The sequence below is a fragment of the Eucyclogobius newberryi genome, unplaced genomic scaffold (genome assembly GCF_026437365.1).
Source record: "Eucyclogobius newberryi isolate DKJ021-1_F unplaced genomic scaffold, fEucNew1.0.hap1 SCAF_29, whole genome shotgun sequence".
NCBI lineage: Eukaryota > Metazoa > Chordata > Actinopteri > Gobiiformes > Gobiidae > Eucyclogobius > Eucyclogobius newberryi.
Genome location: NW_027315934.1, coordinates 1,122,587 through 1,136,599, shown reverse-complemented (window position 1 = coordinate 1,136,599; position 14,013 = coordinate 1,122,587). Strand labels below are relative to the sequence as shown.

General features: G+C 50.6%; 3 non-coding genes across 3 annotated transcripts; all 3 read right to left on the bottom strand.

Annotated features, from left to right (window-relative positions):
- Positions 1-420: 420 nt before the first annotated feature.
- On the bottom strand, positions 421-493 carry trnaf-gaa (transfer RNA phenylalanine (anticodon GAA)). The gene has a single exon. It is a non-coding gene; the product is annotated as a tRNA-Phe (tRNA).
- Positions 494-11,073: 10,580 nt separating this feature from the next.
- On the bottom strand, positions 11,074-11,145 carry trnaq-uug (transfer RNA glutamine (anticodon UUG)). The gene has a single exon. It is a non-coding gene; the product is annotated as a tRNA-Gln (tRNA).
- Positions 11,146-12,045: 900 nt separating this feature from the next.
- trnaf-gaa (transfer RNA phenylalanine (anticodon GAA)) lies at positions 12,046-12,118 on the bottom strand. Its single transcript has one exon. It is a non-coding gene; the product is annotated as a tRNA-Phe (tRNA).
- Positions 12,119-14,013: the final 1,895 nt, after the last annotated feature.

Sequence of the window (14,013 nt, the reverse complement as noted above, 5' to 3'; positions counted from 1 at the left end):
AGACTTGTCCCTCTAATTGCAATAAGAAATGAAGAAAAACTCTGGATTCAGAGCGCTAACCGCTATACCGTTGAACCACACCTTTCTACAGGATGTCCTGTTTTGAAAATAAGTATGACATTTGATCATTGGGCTATATCAAAGAGAGCAGCATTGAAGTAGGCAAACTTCTGCTTCATGGTTTCATTGTGTGGTGGTCATCACATCTGCCCTACACGCAGAAGGTCTTGGGTACAACATTCAGCGAAACCAAACATGTTACCAAACATGTTCATGCTAACAATGTTCCAACGAAAGCATGCTGTTTATGTTTTATAGATCCTTTCCAGGCCATTTATGTCCTGATCTCGCAAAATATCCAATAGACCCAGCATTCCTATTCATTGTATTTTTGAGCAAAGACTAACATTCAGGTACACCTGCCGAAACCCCGGATTGAACCAGGGACCTTTAGATATTCAGTCTAACGCTCTCCCAACTGAGCTATTTCGGCTACTTTATCGAATAAATTAGGCAAGGGAGGGAAACGTGTGGCATAACGTAGCGAGAAAATGAACTATTTCTGTGTGTCCTTTTTTCTTTTCTTTTGATTAAACATAAAACAATACAGGACACGACCAGGGAGCAAAAATTGTAATTAAAAGAACTTAATAGTTACATAAAACATAACATAACATAACATAACATAACATAAAATAAAAACAAAATCACCTTTAAATGAAAATAGGGGCCCACTTGGTCCAAGTCAATAAAATTAGTGCTTATCCAAATTAAGCCTGAATGTCACTGTTTTCCATTCATCCAATGTCTAATGTCTGTTACTATGTCAGTCAAGTCTTTGATCGTTGGCGTGGTTGGTGTCGAGCATTTCTTTGTGATGGCCTTTTTCTCTACAGCCAAAAGTATGTTCCAAGGGTATCCATTTATTGTGTCCATGGCAGGAGTGTTGAGGCCCAAGTACATAGTTTTAAATTTGAGTGGGATGGCAAAGTCAAAAACAGTCTGCAGTGCCCTGTGAATTTCAGTCCATTATTTTTGAGCAACAGCACAGCCCCAAAACACCTGATAGTGGTTTGCCTGCTGGGTTCTCCAGCAGTTAGCATTTCCTTGAGAATAATGGGCACTTTGACATGGTGTGGTGAAAAAAACATATTTTTCCCCTTCAGGCATGTGATTTTGTGGTCTTCCTCAGGGCTGTTCCTACATTTCCACACTCTTGGTCAGACAAAACCAGGTTAAGCCTTTAGGCGCCAGAGATTATGGATGAAATAAATGTATAAATAAAAAACTTCCTGAGATACAGAGAACTGAAGCCGGGGCACAGCTCTGGGTCGGCAGTGCCCCTGGAGGCCCGTAGAAGCTCCACACTCCAGTTGATTCTTGGATAAAAGTGCACCCAGCCGGTCTCGAACTCGCGTGAGGCGGAGCAGGGTTCACACACCCCGCACACGGCCAGACTTTGCCCGGCCAGGGAGCACCTTCTGCGGGTCGGAGGCTCCGGGTCGGAGCCCCTGGAGCCTGGAGCCCTCACTGGGCCCCGAACTCGGCTGCCGGAGGCAGTGCAGTGCCTCATGGATAAAGGTGCACCCAGCCGGTCTCGAACTCGCGTGAGGCGGAGCAGGGTTCACCACCCCGCACACGGCCAGACTTTGCCCGGCCAGGGAGCACCTTCTGCGGGTCGGAGGCTCCGGGTCGGAGCCCCTGGAGCCTGGAGCCCTCACTGGGCCCCGAACTCGGCTGCCGGAGGCAGTGCAGTGCCTCATGGATAAAGGTGCACCCAGCCGGTCTCGAACTCGCGTGAGGCGGAGCAGGGTTCACCCACCCCGCACACGGCCAGACTTTGCCCGGGGAAGGGCCACTCTGGCTGGGCATGGCCTCCACTGAGCACCCCCTGGAGCCCCCGGAGCACCTCCAGAGCCACCCCCCACTCTCCCCAGATTCTGCCCGGGGAAGGGCCACTCTGGCTGGGCATGGCCTCCACTGAGCACCCCCTGGAGCCCCCGGAGCACCTCCAGAGCCACCCCCCACTCTCCCCAGACTCTGCCCGGGGAAGGGCCACTCTGGCTGGGCATGGCCTCCGCCGAGCACCCCCTGGAACCCCTGGAGCCCCTCCAGAGCCACCCCCCACTCCTCCAGACTCACCCCGGGGAAGGGCCACTCTGGCTGGGCATGGCCCCCACTGAGCACCCCCTGGAACCCCTGGAGCCCCCGGAGCACCTCCAGAGCCACCCCCCACTCTCCCCAGATTCTGCCCGGGGAAGGGCCACTCTGGCTGGGCATGGCCTCCACTGAGCACCCCCTGGAGCCCCCGGAGCACCTCCAGAGCCACCCCCCACTCTCCCCAGACTCTGCCCGGGGAAGGGCCACTCTGGCTGGGCATGGCCTCCGCCGAGCACCCCCTGGAAACCCTGGAGCCCCTCCAGAGCCACCCCCCACTCCTTCAGACTCACCCCGGGGAAGGGCCACTCTGGCTGGGCATGGCCCCCACTGAGCACCCCCTGGAACCCCTGGAGCCCCCGGAGCACCTCCAGAGCCACCCCCCACTCTCCCCAGATTCTGCCCGGGGAAGGGCCACTCTGGCTGGGCATGGCCTCCGCCGAGCACCCCCTGGAACCCCTGGAGCCCCTCCAGAGCCACCCCCCACTCCTCCAGACTCACCCCGGGGAAGGGCCACTCTGGCTGGGCATGGCCTCCGCCGAGCACCCCCTGGAACCCCTGGAGCCCCTCCAGAGCCACCCCCCACTCCTCCAGACTCACCCAGGGGAAGGGCCACTCTGGCTGGGCATGGCCTCCGCCGAGCACCCCCTGGAACCCCTGGAGCCCCTCCAGAGCCACCCCGCATTCCCCCAAACTCAGTCTGGGGACGGGCCACTCGGGCTGGGCATGGCCTCCGCCGAGCACCCCCCTGGAACCCCTGGAGCCCCTCCAGAGCCACCCCGCATTCCCCCAAACTCAGTCTGGGGACGGGCCACTCGGGCTGGGCATGGCCTCCGCCGAGCACCCCCTGGAACCCCTGGAGCCCCTCCAGAGCCACCCCCCACTCCTCCAGACTCACCCCGGGGAAGGGCCACTCTGGCTGGGCATGGCCCCCACTGAGCACCCCCTGGAACCCTTGGAGCCCCCGGAGCACCTCCAGAGCCACCCCCCACTCTCCCCAGATTCTGCCCGGGGAAGGGCCACTCTGGCTGGGCATGGCCTCCGCCGAGCACCCCCTGGAACCCCTGGAGCCCCTCCAGAGCCACCCCCCACTCCTCCAGACTCACCCCGGGGAAGGGCCACTCTGGCTGGGCATGGCCCCCACTGAGCACCCCCTGGAACCCTTGGAGCCCCCGGAGCACCTCCAGAGCCACCCCCCACTCTCCCCAGATTCTGCCCGGGGAAGGGCCACTCTGGCTGGGCATGGCCTCCGCCGAGCACCCCCTGGAACCCCTGGAGCCCCTCCAGAGCCACCCCGCATTCCCCCAAACTCAGTCTGGGGACGGGCCACTCTTCCCCGGGTTGCAGGCTCTGGGACTCCGGGGATGACCACCGGGGACCAGGCCCTCCCTTCGAACCCGGGGACCCACACTTAAGCACCCCCACACGGGCTACACACCCTTGGTTCAGCCCCCTGGAGGTCCGTGCCCTTGGTACTATACCATGGAAGTCCGTGCCCTTGGTACTCTGACTGGAGTACCAAGGGAACGGCCCAGCACTCACCACAGAGGCTCGCGCCGGCCCCGGCCCACCTTTCGTCCCCGGGTACCCACACTTAAGCACCCCCACACGAGCTACACACCCTTGGTGCAGCCCCCTGGAAGTCCGTGCCCTTGGTACTCTGAGCCACTTTAAAAGATAAAAAGCACCAGGACCCCAAGGCCCTGGCTCCCCTGTCCCCTACACCACACTTGGAGGCAGGGCCCTTGCCCTCCACTGGCTGCCCCCGCGCCCAATGTACTCCATAACCGAAGAAGAGAGGGGGGACCCGGAGGCCGGCCTACTAGGGTAACAGGTTTAATTTAGAGCCGGGGCTCTGGACCACAAATGCCTACAACCCCGCAGTGCGCAGGAGCCTTCGAAGCTGGATGAAACCAGAACGGGGCCCTACGATGGCGGTGACCAGCCACAGTTGATAGCAAAGTGAGCCCTGGACAGGCGCTGCATTTGACAAACTCAGAGACGAGGAAGGGACCGGAGTCGGACCAAATATATCATCTGGCGCTGTGTCCAGCGTGAGGGTGAGCCAGCGCAAATCAGGACCACAAATGCCTACAACCCCGCAGTGCGCAGGAGCCTTCGAAGCTGGATGAAACCAGAACGGGGCCCTACGATGGCGGTGACCAGCCACAGTTGATAGCAAAGTGAGCCCTGGACAGGCGCTGCATTTGACAAACTCAGAGACGAGGAAGGGACCGGAGTCGGACCAAATATATCATCTGGCGCTGTGTCCAGCGTGAGGGTGAGCCAGCGCAAATCAGGACCACAAATGCCTACAACCCCGCAGTGCGCAGGAGCCTTCGAAGCTGGATGAAACCAGAACGGGGCCCTACGATGGCGGTGACCAGCCACAGTTGATAGCAAAGTGAGCCCTGGACAGGCGCTGCATTTGACAAACTCAGAGACGAGGAAGGGACCGGAGTCGGACCAAAAGTATGCGCCGGCCCTGCCCCCCGCCCCGCGCAGAGCCATCGGACACGTTGAGGCTGAAGGGGACTGGCGCAGAGCCCTTGGGCCCAGGGGCAAAGCGCAGCCATCATCCTTCAAGCCGCGCCTCCTGCTGCGCGGGGGTGAGTGACAATGGGCCCGGACTGTGTTCCCACCGGACGCGTTGAGGCTGAAGGGGACTGGCTCAGAGCACCTGGCACAGGGGCTAAGCACAGCCATCATCCTTCAAGCCGCGCGTCCTTCAGTGCGGGGGTGAGTGACGGTCCCATCTCCGAAGACAAGGGGCCAGGCGCGGGGGAAGCCAGTCAGACTGACGCCCCGCGCCTGGTGGGACCTCTGTCTCGGCCTCGCTTCCAACGTGTCCGGCGTGAGGTTAGCCGGAGCAAACCACAGCCGCAAAATGTAAACAAAACCGCAGTGCGCAGGAGCCTTCGAAGCTGGATAAAACCAGAATGGGGCCCTACGATGGCGGGTCATGTGTGCCCGTCGACCAAGCTCCTTGTCTGGTATACATAGAACCATGATTTGTACCATTTTCATGGTTGATTCATGCTCACGCGAGTTCGAGACCGGCTGGGTGCACTTTTATCCATGAGGCACTGCACTGCCTCCGGCAGCCGAGTTCGGGGCCCGGTGAGGGCTCCAGGCTCCAGGGGCTCCGACCCGGAGCCTCCGACCCGCAGAAGGTGCTCCCTGGCCGGGCAAAGTCTGGCCGTGTGCGGGGTGGATGGCCCTGGGTCTGGGCGAAGCTAAGATCACGGAGCGGGTCACCTCCGCGTACAGCCCGTGGTCAGCGTGACACTGTGCTCTGCCCCGAGCAATCAGAGCAAACAGCAAGCTTCTGGAAGTGCCCGCGAGTCTGGTAAAATCAAGCCGAAAATAGACCCTCTCATGCCCGGTCTGAGCGGCGCTTAGAGCGCGGAGGAGCGCGGAGCGCGGGGCTCCATTCAGAGGCTCCGTGATCCGCCTTACAACCAGCTCTCACCTCCACGTACAGCCCGTGGTCAGCGTGACACTGTGCTCTGCCCCGAGCAATCAGAGCAAACAGCAAGCTTCTGGAAGTGCCCGCGAGTCTGGTAAAATCAAGCCGAAAATAGACCCTCTCATGCCCGGTCTGAGCGGCGCTTAGAGCGCGGAGGAGCGCGGAGCGCGGGGCTCCATTCAGAGGCTCCGTGATCCGCCTTACAACCAGCTCTCACCTCCACGTACAGCCCGTGGTCAGCGTGACACTGTGCTCTGCCCCGAGCAATCAGAGCAAACAGCAAGCTTCTGGAAGTGCCCGCGAGTCTGGTAAAATCAAGCCGAAAATAGACCCTCTCATGCCCGGTCTGAGCGGCGCTTAGAGCGCGGAGGAGCGCGGAGCGCGGGGCTCCATTCAGAGGCTCCGTGATCCGACGCTCACCTCCGCACCTCCGAACCATGACTTGAGATTACGGCTGTGAAGGAGCCTTGGAAGCTGGATAAAACCAGAACGGGGCCCATCGATCGCGGTTCTCGTGTGTCCGTCAAACGAGCTCCTCCCCCGGTAGCCGCACAACCAGGAAATGTACCTGTTTCGATTGCGAAAAACGTCATTCTCAAAAACCGCCCGCCCGTCCCTCCCAGCATTACCATTTTGCACATCCCGCGTGAGAGCAGCGTAGGAATTTCTCGGGAGCAGCGTGATTTAGCCCGGGACTCTTGAGCTGAACGCTTATTTCCACGAGCCCAAAAAATGACTAAGTCCAACGGTATATAGTGTACTATTGCCGAAAAACGACAGAGTCGCTCGGGTATAGTGTACTATTGCCGAAAAATGACAGAGTCTTTTCAGGTATAGTGTACTATTTCGGTTTTTACTCTAAGTCCCTCAGGGGCATATGGTGCTATACTATGATGGTCAGATCACCTCCAGGCCCCAGGGGAGTGCTTTTCTGGGGGCAAACAGTGCACTGATGATGGGGGATTATTTCATTTTGCTCATTTTGGTGTTTTTTCACATTTTAACCCATTTTCACCCCTTTTGCTCACAACTTCATACTACGGCCCGGAAAAACGACAGAGTCCCTCGGGTATAGTGTACTATTGCCGAAAAACGACAGAGTCCCTCGGGTATAGTGTACTATTGCCGAAAAACGACAGAGTCCCTCGGGTATAGTGTACTATTGCCGAAAAACGACAGAGTCCCTCGGGTATAGTGTACTATTGCCGAAAAACGACAGAGTCCCTCGGGTATAGTGTACTATTGCCGAAAAACGACAGAGTCCCTCGGGTATAGTGTACTATTGCCGAAAAACGACAGAGTCCCTCGGGTATAGTGTACTATTGGCTGGAAGCTCGTTTTTTTTTCTAAGTCCAGCAGGGGTATATGGTACTATATTCTGGTGGTCAGATCACCTCCAGGCCCCAGGGGAGTGCTTTTCTGGGGGCAAACTGTGCACTGATGATGGGGGATTATTTCATTTTGCTCATTTTGGTGTTTTTTCACATTTTAACCCATTTTCACCCCTTTTGCTCACATCTTCAAACTCGGGCCCTGATTACAAGTTCTGACCAAATGATGACAAACACGGTATTTATTATGTATTTTTTTCATTTTTTTTATTTTTCCAACTTATACATCCATCATTGGTGCCAGGCAGGTTGTGGAGAAAGCAGTGAAGAAAGGAGAGAGCCATCACAGAAAAGATGTCCATCCAGGGTCAAGGTACCCTGCACTTTTACATATCCAAATGACAGCATTTAAAGTTTTTTAGCGTATGGTATCTCTCGTTGCATGGAACCGCACAGAGGCCAACGCCACACAGACGGCACCTGTACTTTGTTTGCCGCCTGCCTTTGGTACGAGAGCGGTCAGAGCACACGGCGCAGTCTGGACGTCCCTCTGCTTGACAAAGCCAATGACGCTCTGTGAGTCTCTGTGGCATTTCACCCTCCGGTCTTGAGCGCCTTTCTTGTTTTTTGGAGTGATCAGCCAGTAATGCATCAATAATGTTCTGAATGTAAACCTTTAAAGGTTTGTGTGGGCCTGGAGTGGATTTGGTGTATATGATGTGTGAGTTGACAATACTTATGCTTATAATGGCATTGAATATGCGATGATACCATTTCCGGGACCTGTGTGGAAAGAGGTATGTCTTCATCCTCTGGTCAGCAGTGTCCACTCCACCCATGTAGGCGTTGTACTGGTCGACACATACAGGTCTTTTGATGTCACGGAAGCCAGTGTCATCTGTCTTGGATCGGATCCTCCTCTGAACACAATCATTTCCATGGACTGTGGACAACATGGTGAGACGTTTAGTATCGTGCCAAGCACAAGCCAGGAGTTTTCCCTTTCTGCAAAAAACTGGGTCATCTCCTTTTTTCAGCTGTAAGACACTTTTACCAAGGCATTTTGGCATCCCCAACCTGGTAATCCTTACCGTCCCACACAGTCCAGTTTCCAAATCTGCTAATTCATTTGCAATTACAGGCGAGGTATAGTAACTGTCCATGTAAATCTCGTGTCCTTTGCCCGTAAAGGGAGAAACCAACTCACGGACAACTGCGTGTGTTGCACTGATGTTGCTTGCATTATTTTTGTACTGTCCAGTGTGCATTGACCAGCGCAAAACATACCCTGAACAGCTTTCACTCAGGGCATACACTCTATAGCCATATTTGTCAGGTTTATTCGGAGAGTAACATTTTAGTGAAGATCTCCCCTTGAAAGCTATTGTCATTTCATCTAAAGAAAGCTCCTTGATTGGACTGTAAACTGCTGCAAATTTGGGAATAATCAAATCTATTATTGGGCGGACTTTGAACAGTTTATCGTGCCCGGGCTCGCCTGTTCTCACATAATCATTATTGTTGACAAAATGAAAGAACGAAAGAATGATTTCAAATCTGTTTCTTGACATTACATTTCCAAATCCAGGCGTTTGTGTAAGCCAAAATGTTCCCCAGTAATCCTCGATTTCAGGTTTCTCAACAAGGCCCATGGAGAGATGCAAAGCGAAGAAAGCTTTCATTTCGGTGACTGATACATCATACCACTCAAGAAATCTTGAATGTGGCTTCAGAATCATAGGTGCCATACACTGATGTGCATATCTATTTGTCTCATCAGTAATGAAAGTCCAAAACTGATCGGTCAGAAAGAGTGACAGAATATCAAATGGATTAGCATCCGTCAGATCCATCTCTCCTGTGTAGCCAACTGGGTCTTCAAAAGGTTTGATCCATGCCTCAAATACCTCGACCTCTCTCAGCATGTCCCAGCTCTCATCCACCGGGCAAGTTTTACTGCAGCCACTGGTTCCACTGGTTCCTCACCTCCGTCTGTCCTTTGCACCTGTCCGTTGTTTCGAAGTCCCTTCATCTCCACTTGGAAATCCATCGTCACTCTCGGGGAGATAATACCCTTCAGAGTCAGAATCTGCTGTAAATTGCATGCCACGTGAACTTCCTCCAGCCATTTTTTTCCTTACCGGATCTGCCCTGGATCATACCTGGCTAATAAAGGGAAGTTGCACCGAACCGACCAATGACTGAAGTGATTCATTTTCTACTATTATTTCATTAATTTCCTTGTACGGTAAAGTTGCATTTCTGCGACTTTGGCGCTTAAAGGGTTAACTAAACAGGCCCTTTGACCAAGGAAGCCCCAGCGCCGTAATGATTTCCTGGTTTCCATACATAATTATACAACATAATCCATACAACAGTGGTTACTTCTGGGATTGTATCTCTTGCTTGCTCTGGCAAGGTGAGCAGTCGTCCCTGGGTGGGCTCAAACCACCAACCTTTCGCCTATCAGCAGAACGCGCTAGCCGATTGCGCCACAGAGGCGAGAATCTTAACATACCCATGAAAGGGTTACCCCTCTAATTGCAATTAGAAATGAAGAAAAACTCTGGATTCAGAGCGCTAACCGCTATACCGTTGAACCACACCTTTCTACAGGATGTCCTGTTTTGAAAATAAGTATGACATTTGATCATTGGGCTATATCAAAGAGAGCAGCATTGAAGTAGGCAAACTTCTGCTTCATGGTTTCATTGTGTGGTGGTCATCACATCTGCCCTACACGCAGAAGGTCTTGGGTACAACATTCAGCAAAACCAAACATGTTCCCAAACATGTTCATGCTAACAATGTTCCAACGAAAGCTTGCTGTTTATGTTTTATAGATCCTTTCCAGGCCATTTATGTCCTGATCTCGCAAAATATCCAATAGACCCAGCATTCCTATTCATTGTATTTTTGAGCAAAGACTAACATTCAGGTACACATGCCGAACCCAGGATTGAACCAGGAATAACGTAGCGAGAAAATGAACTAGTTCTGTGTGTCCTTTTTTCTTTTCTTTTGATTAAACATAAAACAATACAGGACACGACCAGGGAGCAAAAATCGTAATTAAAGAACTTAATAGTTACATAAAACATAACATAACATAAAATAAAAACAAAATCACATTTAAATGAAAATAAGGGTCCTACTTGGTCCAAGTCAATCAAATTAGTGCTTATCCAAGTTAAGCCTGAATGTCACTGTTTTCCATTCATCCAATGTCTAATGTCTGTTACTATGTCAGTCAAGTCTTTGATCGTTGGCGTGGTTGGTGTCGAGCATTTCTTTGTGATGGCCTTTTTCTCTACAGCCAAAAGTATGTTCCAAGGGTATCCATTTATTGTGTCCATGGCAGGAGTGTTGAGGCCCAAGTACATAGTTTTAAATTTGAGTGGGATGGAAAAGTCAAAAACAGTCTGCAGTGCCCTGTGAATTTCAGTCCATTATTTTTTAGCAACAGCACAGCCCCAACACACCTGATAGTGGTTTGCCTGCTGGGTTCTCCAGCAGTTAGCATTTCCTTGTGAATAATGGGCACTTTGACATGGTGTGGTGAAAAAAACATATTTTTCCCCTTCAGGCATGTGATTTTGTGGTCTTCCTCAGGGCTGTTCCTACATTTCCACACTCTTGGTCAGACAAAACCAGGTTAACTTCTCGTTCCCATTGGTTTAGAATATACTTAGCAGAACGTTGTCCAGATTACCAATGCATTGAGATCATTTAGAAATGATTCCCCTCGCAAGTTCTGATTGATTGGTTTCAACAAAGATTACTGTCAGAGGATTATAGTGGTCGTTTCTTTGTTTCATTTCTTGCTTATAATAAGTCCTATAAAAGTCCTGTCTCTCCAAGTCAAAGGATTCCTTCAACACATCAATGCTTTTCATTTGAGTTTCTTTTGCAATGCGGTGAAACGTTTACGCCTTTTGTAATCCAGGCGTTGAATCATAAGCTTGGTCATAAGAAAACCAGCTCCAGATTTTAACAGCTTTGTTTAGTTTGTATGCTTTGGTTGGCTCCTTTCAGGGGGTAATCACAGATTTTACCCAAAGATTCTTCTTGTTTCTGCACTTTTTCAAAAGAGTAGCGCTGCTCTCTGGGCACTCAAGGTTCCACTGAGATTTGAACTCGGATCGCTGGATTCAAAGTCCAGAGTGCTAACCATTACACCATGGAACCGCAGACTCCTCCTTGGAAGGATAACGGTCATCCAAAGCTACAAGTCTTACATCAATCATCCCTTGCCAAAAAAATGAGAAACAAGGAGTGAAAACAGTGCAAATAATCTTGATGTGCAGCAATACTTTTCCCTCTCTTAATGCAAAGTGTAGCAGCAGTAAACTTGAGGGAGAAAGGTATGGGTTTGAGGGCTCTTCTTGTGTGCTTCTCTGTCCTTGTAAATATTTTTCATAGACAAAAAGTAGGCATTTCCTGTTTAATAAACAGGCCCTTTGACCAAGGAAGCCGCAGCGCCATAACGATTTCCTGGTTTCCTTACATAATTACATACAGTGGTTACTTCTGGGATTGTATTTCTTGCTTGCTCTGGCAAGGTGAGCAGTCGTCCCTGGATGGGCTCGAACTACCAACCTTTCGGTTAACAGCCGAACGCGCTAGCCGATTGCGCCACAGAGACGAGAATCTAGGCATGTCCATAAAAGACTTGTGCATCTAATTGCAATAAGAAATGAAGAAAAACTCTGGATTCAGAGCGCTAACGGCTATACCGTTGAACCACACCTTTCTACCGGATGTCCTGTTTTGAAAATAAGTATGACATTTGATCATTGGGCTATATCAAAGAGAGCAGCATTGAAGTAGGCAAACTTCTGCTTCATGGTTTCATTGTGTGGTGGTCATCACATCTGCCCTACACGCAGAAGGTCTTGGGTACAACATTCAGCGAAACCAAACATGTTACCAAACATGTTCATGCTAACAATGTTCCAATGAAAGCATGCTGTTTATGTTTTATAGATCCTTTCCAGGCCATTTATGTCCTGATCTCGCAAAATATCCAATAGACCCAGCATTCCTATTCATTGTATTTTTGAGCAAAGACTAACATTCAGGTACACCTGCCGAAACCCGGGATTGAACCAGGGACCTTTAGATATTCAGTCTAACGCTCTCCCAACTGAGCTATTTCGGCTACTTTATCGAATAAATTAGGCAAGGGAGGGAAACGTGTGGCATAACGTAGCGAGAAAATGAACTATTTCTGTGTGTCCTTTTTTCTTTTCTTTCGATTAAACACTCTACACTCTTGGTCAGACAAAACCAGGTTCACTTCTCGTACCCATTGGTTTATCTTCTTTACCATGAAATCAACTCTTACCTTCTCAAAGCCTTCCCATATGGTCTAGCGGTTAGGATTCCTGGCTCTCATCCAGGGGCCAGCCGTGGATAGTGGGCATAGAGCGCCAGCCAATCAGAATGAGCCTGTGTGCCATGTGCCACTGTGATGAAGGCCAACCAATCAGAATGCAGAGATTCGTGTTCGTTCACAAATTCATCTCAAGAAACCAGAGTTCAATTCCTGCTGTGCCCAGAAGAAGAGGAACGTTTCAAAGGATCAAAACTTTAAATGTACAAAGTTTATGAGTTCAAACATTAAATGTATAAAGTTTATGAGTTGGTGTGTCAGTTTGCACTTGTTAAAAGGTCAGATCATGAGAAGGACTCACATGCAGCTGCTGGTACTGATTTGCAATTTTAATAAAATCACAAATTGATCACAAATAGTGATTTCTGCTTCACCTTAAGAGATTTACCCACGTCACACCTTCTGCATAAATAAACTTGGAGTGGGTCAGAAAACTCCAGGTGTTTAGTCCGCAGGGGTCAGAGGTCACACTATCACATCTCTAACACTGCAGCACTGAACTGTACTATTGTGTTCAGTTTATGTTCTGCAGAGAAATAAAACATTGACTCATATTGTTAATGATATGATATCTCAATCATTTAAATAATATTGTTGTATTGTTATATTGGAAAGAAAACACAAAAAAACATGTACTTTTAAGAATATTTATTGACAGGGAAAATACCAGAAATATTAAGTTTAATTTATTTACACTTCAGACAGCATTCATTACTTGACAGTAGTATTTACATTAAATATACAGATATATAGAGTCCAGGGAAGTATGTGTGGATGTGAGGACTGTGCAGGGCCTGCTTCAGCACCAGTTTGCAGAACCTGCACGTTCTCCCTGGGGCAGAACCTTCACGTTCTCCCTGGGGCAGAACCTGCACGTTCTCCCTGGGGCAGGTGACTCCTCTCTCTTCCTCTTCTGTTGCTTCCTTTCCTCCTCTCTCTGTCTTGTGGCCTCCAGCTCCCTCTGGAAGAACTCTGTGTCCACAATGTCCTTAAAGGTGGTGTTTCTTCAGGGCTGCTGCTCAGGGCGTCCTGAGAAAGAGACGGTGATGGTCAGAGCTGTAGGAGACGAGGTGATGGTCGTGGTGACGACAGTTGTCGTGGTGACGACAGGCAGAGTTGTGGTGTTGCCAGAGTGTCTGTGTTTGCTCCAGCTTTTTCGGGCTGATGTTGAGTGAAGATGATGCATTTAATAATTTGATGTGATGATGATGTAATGACAAATATGTAGTTTTGTGGTCGGGTGTAGCGCGCTGTTGGCTGATTGGCTCAGGGGCAGTGGAGGGGGAGGCGGCCTGTTGTGACGACTGCGGCTGAAGCTTCACTGGAGGAGGAACTACAGAACAAAACAGATGAATGTTTTAGTGATAAGCAACACGTGTGCACATGAAATACAACACATGACACACATTTAGAACCACTGCACTGGCTGTGAAACTACAGTCAGCATGAAGTATTCATCTGTTCACTCTGTGATGGTTTGACTGAGACAGACACAGACACACATGGAGCATGAAGCATTCATCTGTTCACTCTGTGATGGTTTGACTGAGACAGACACAGACACACATGGAGCATGAAGCATTCATCTGTTCACTCTGTGATGGTTTGACTGAGACAGACACAGACACACATGGAGCATGAAGCATTCATCTGTTCACTCT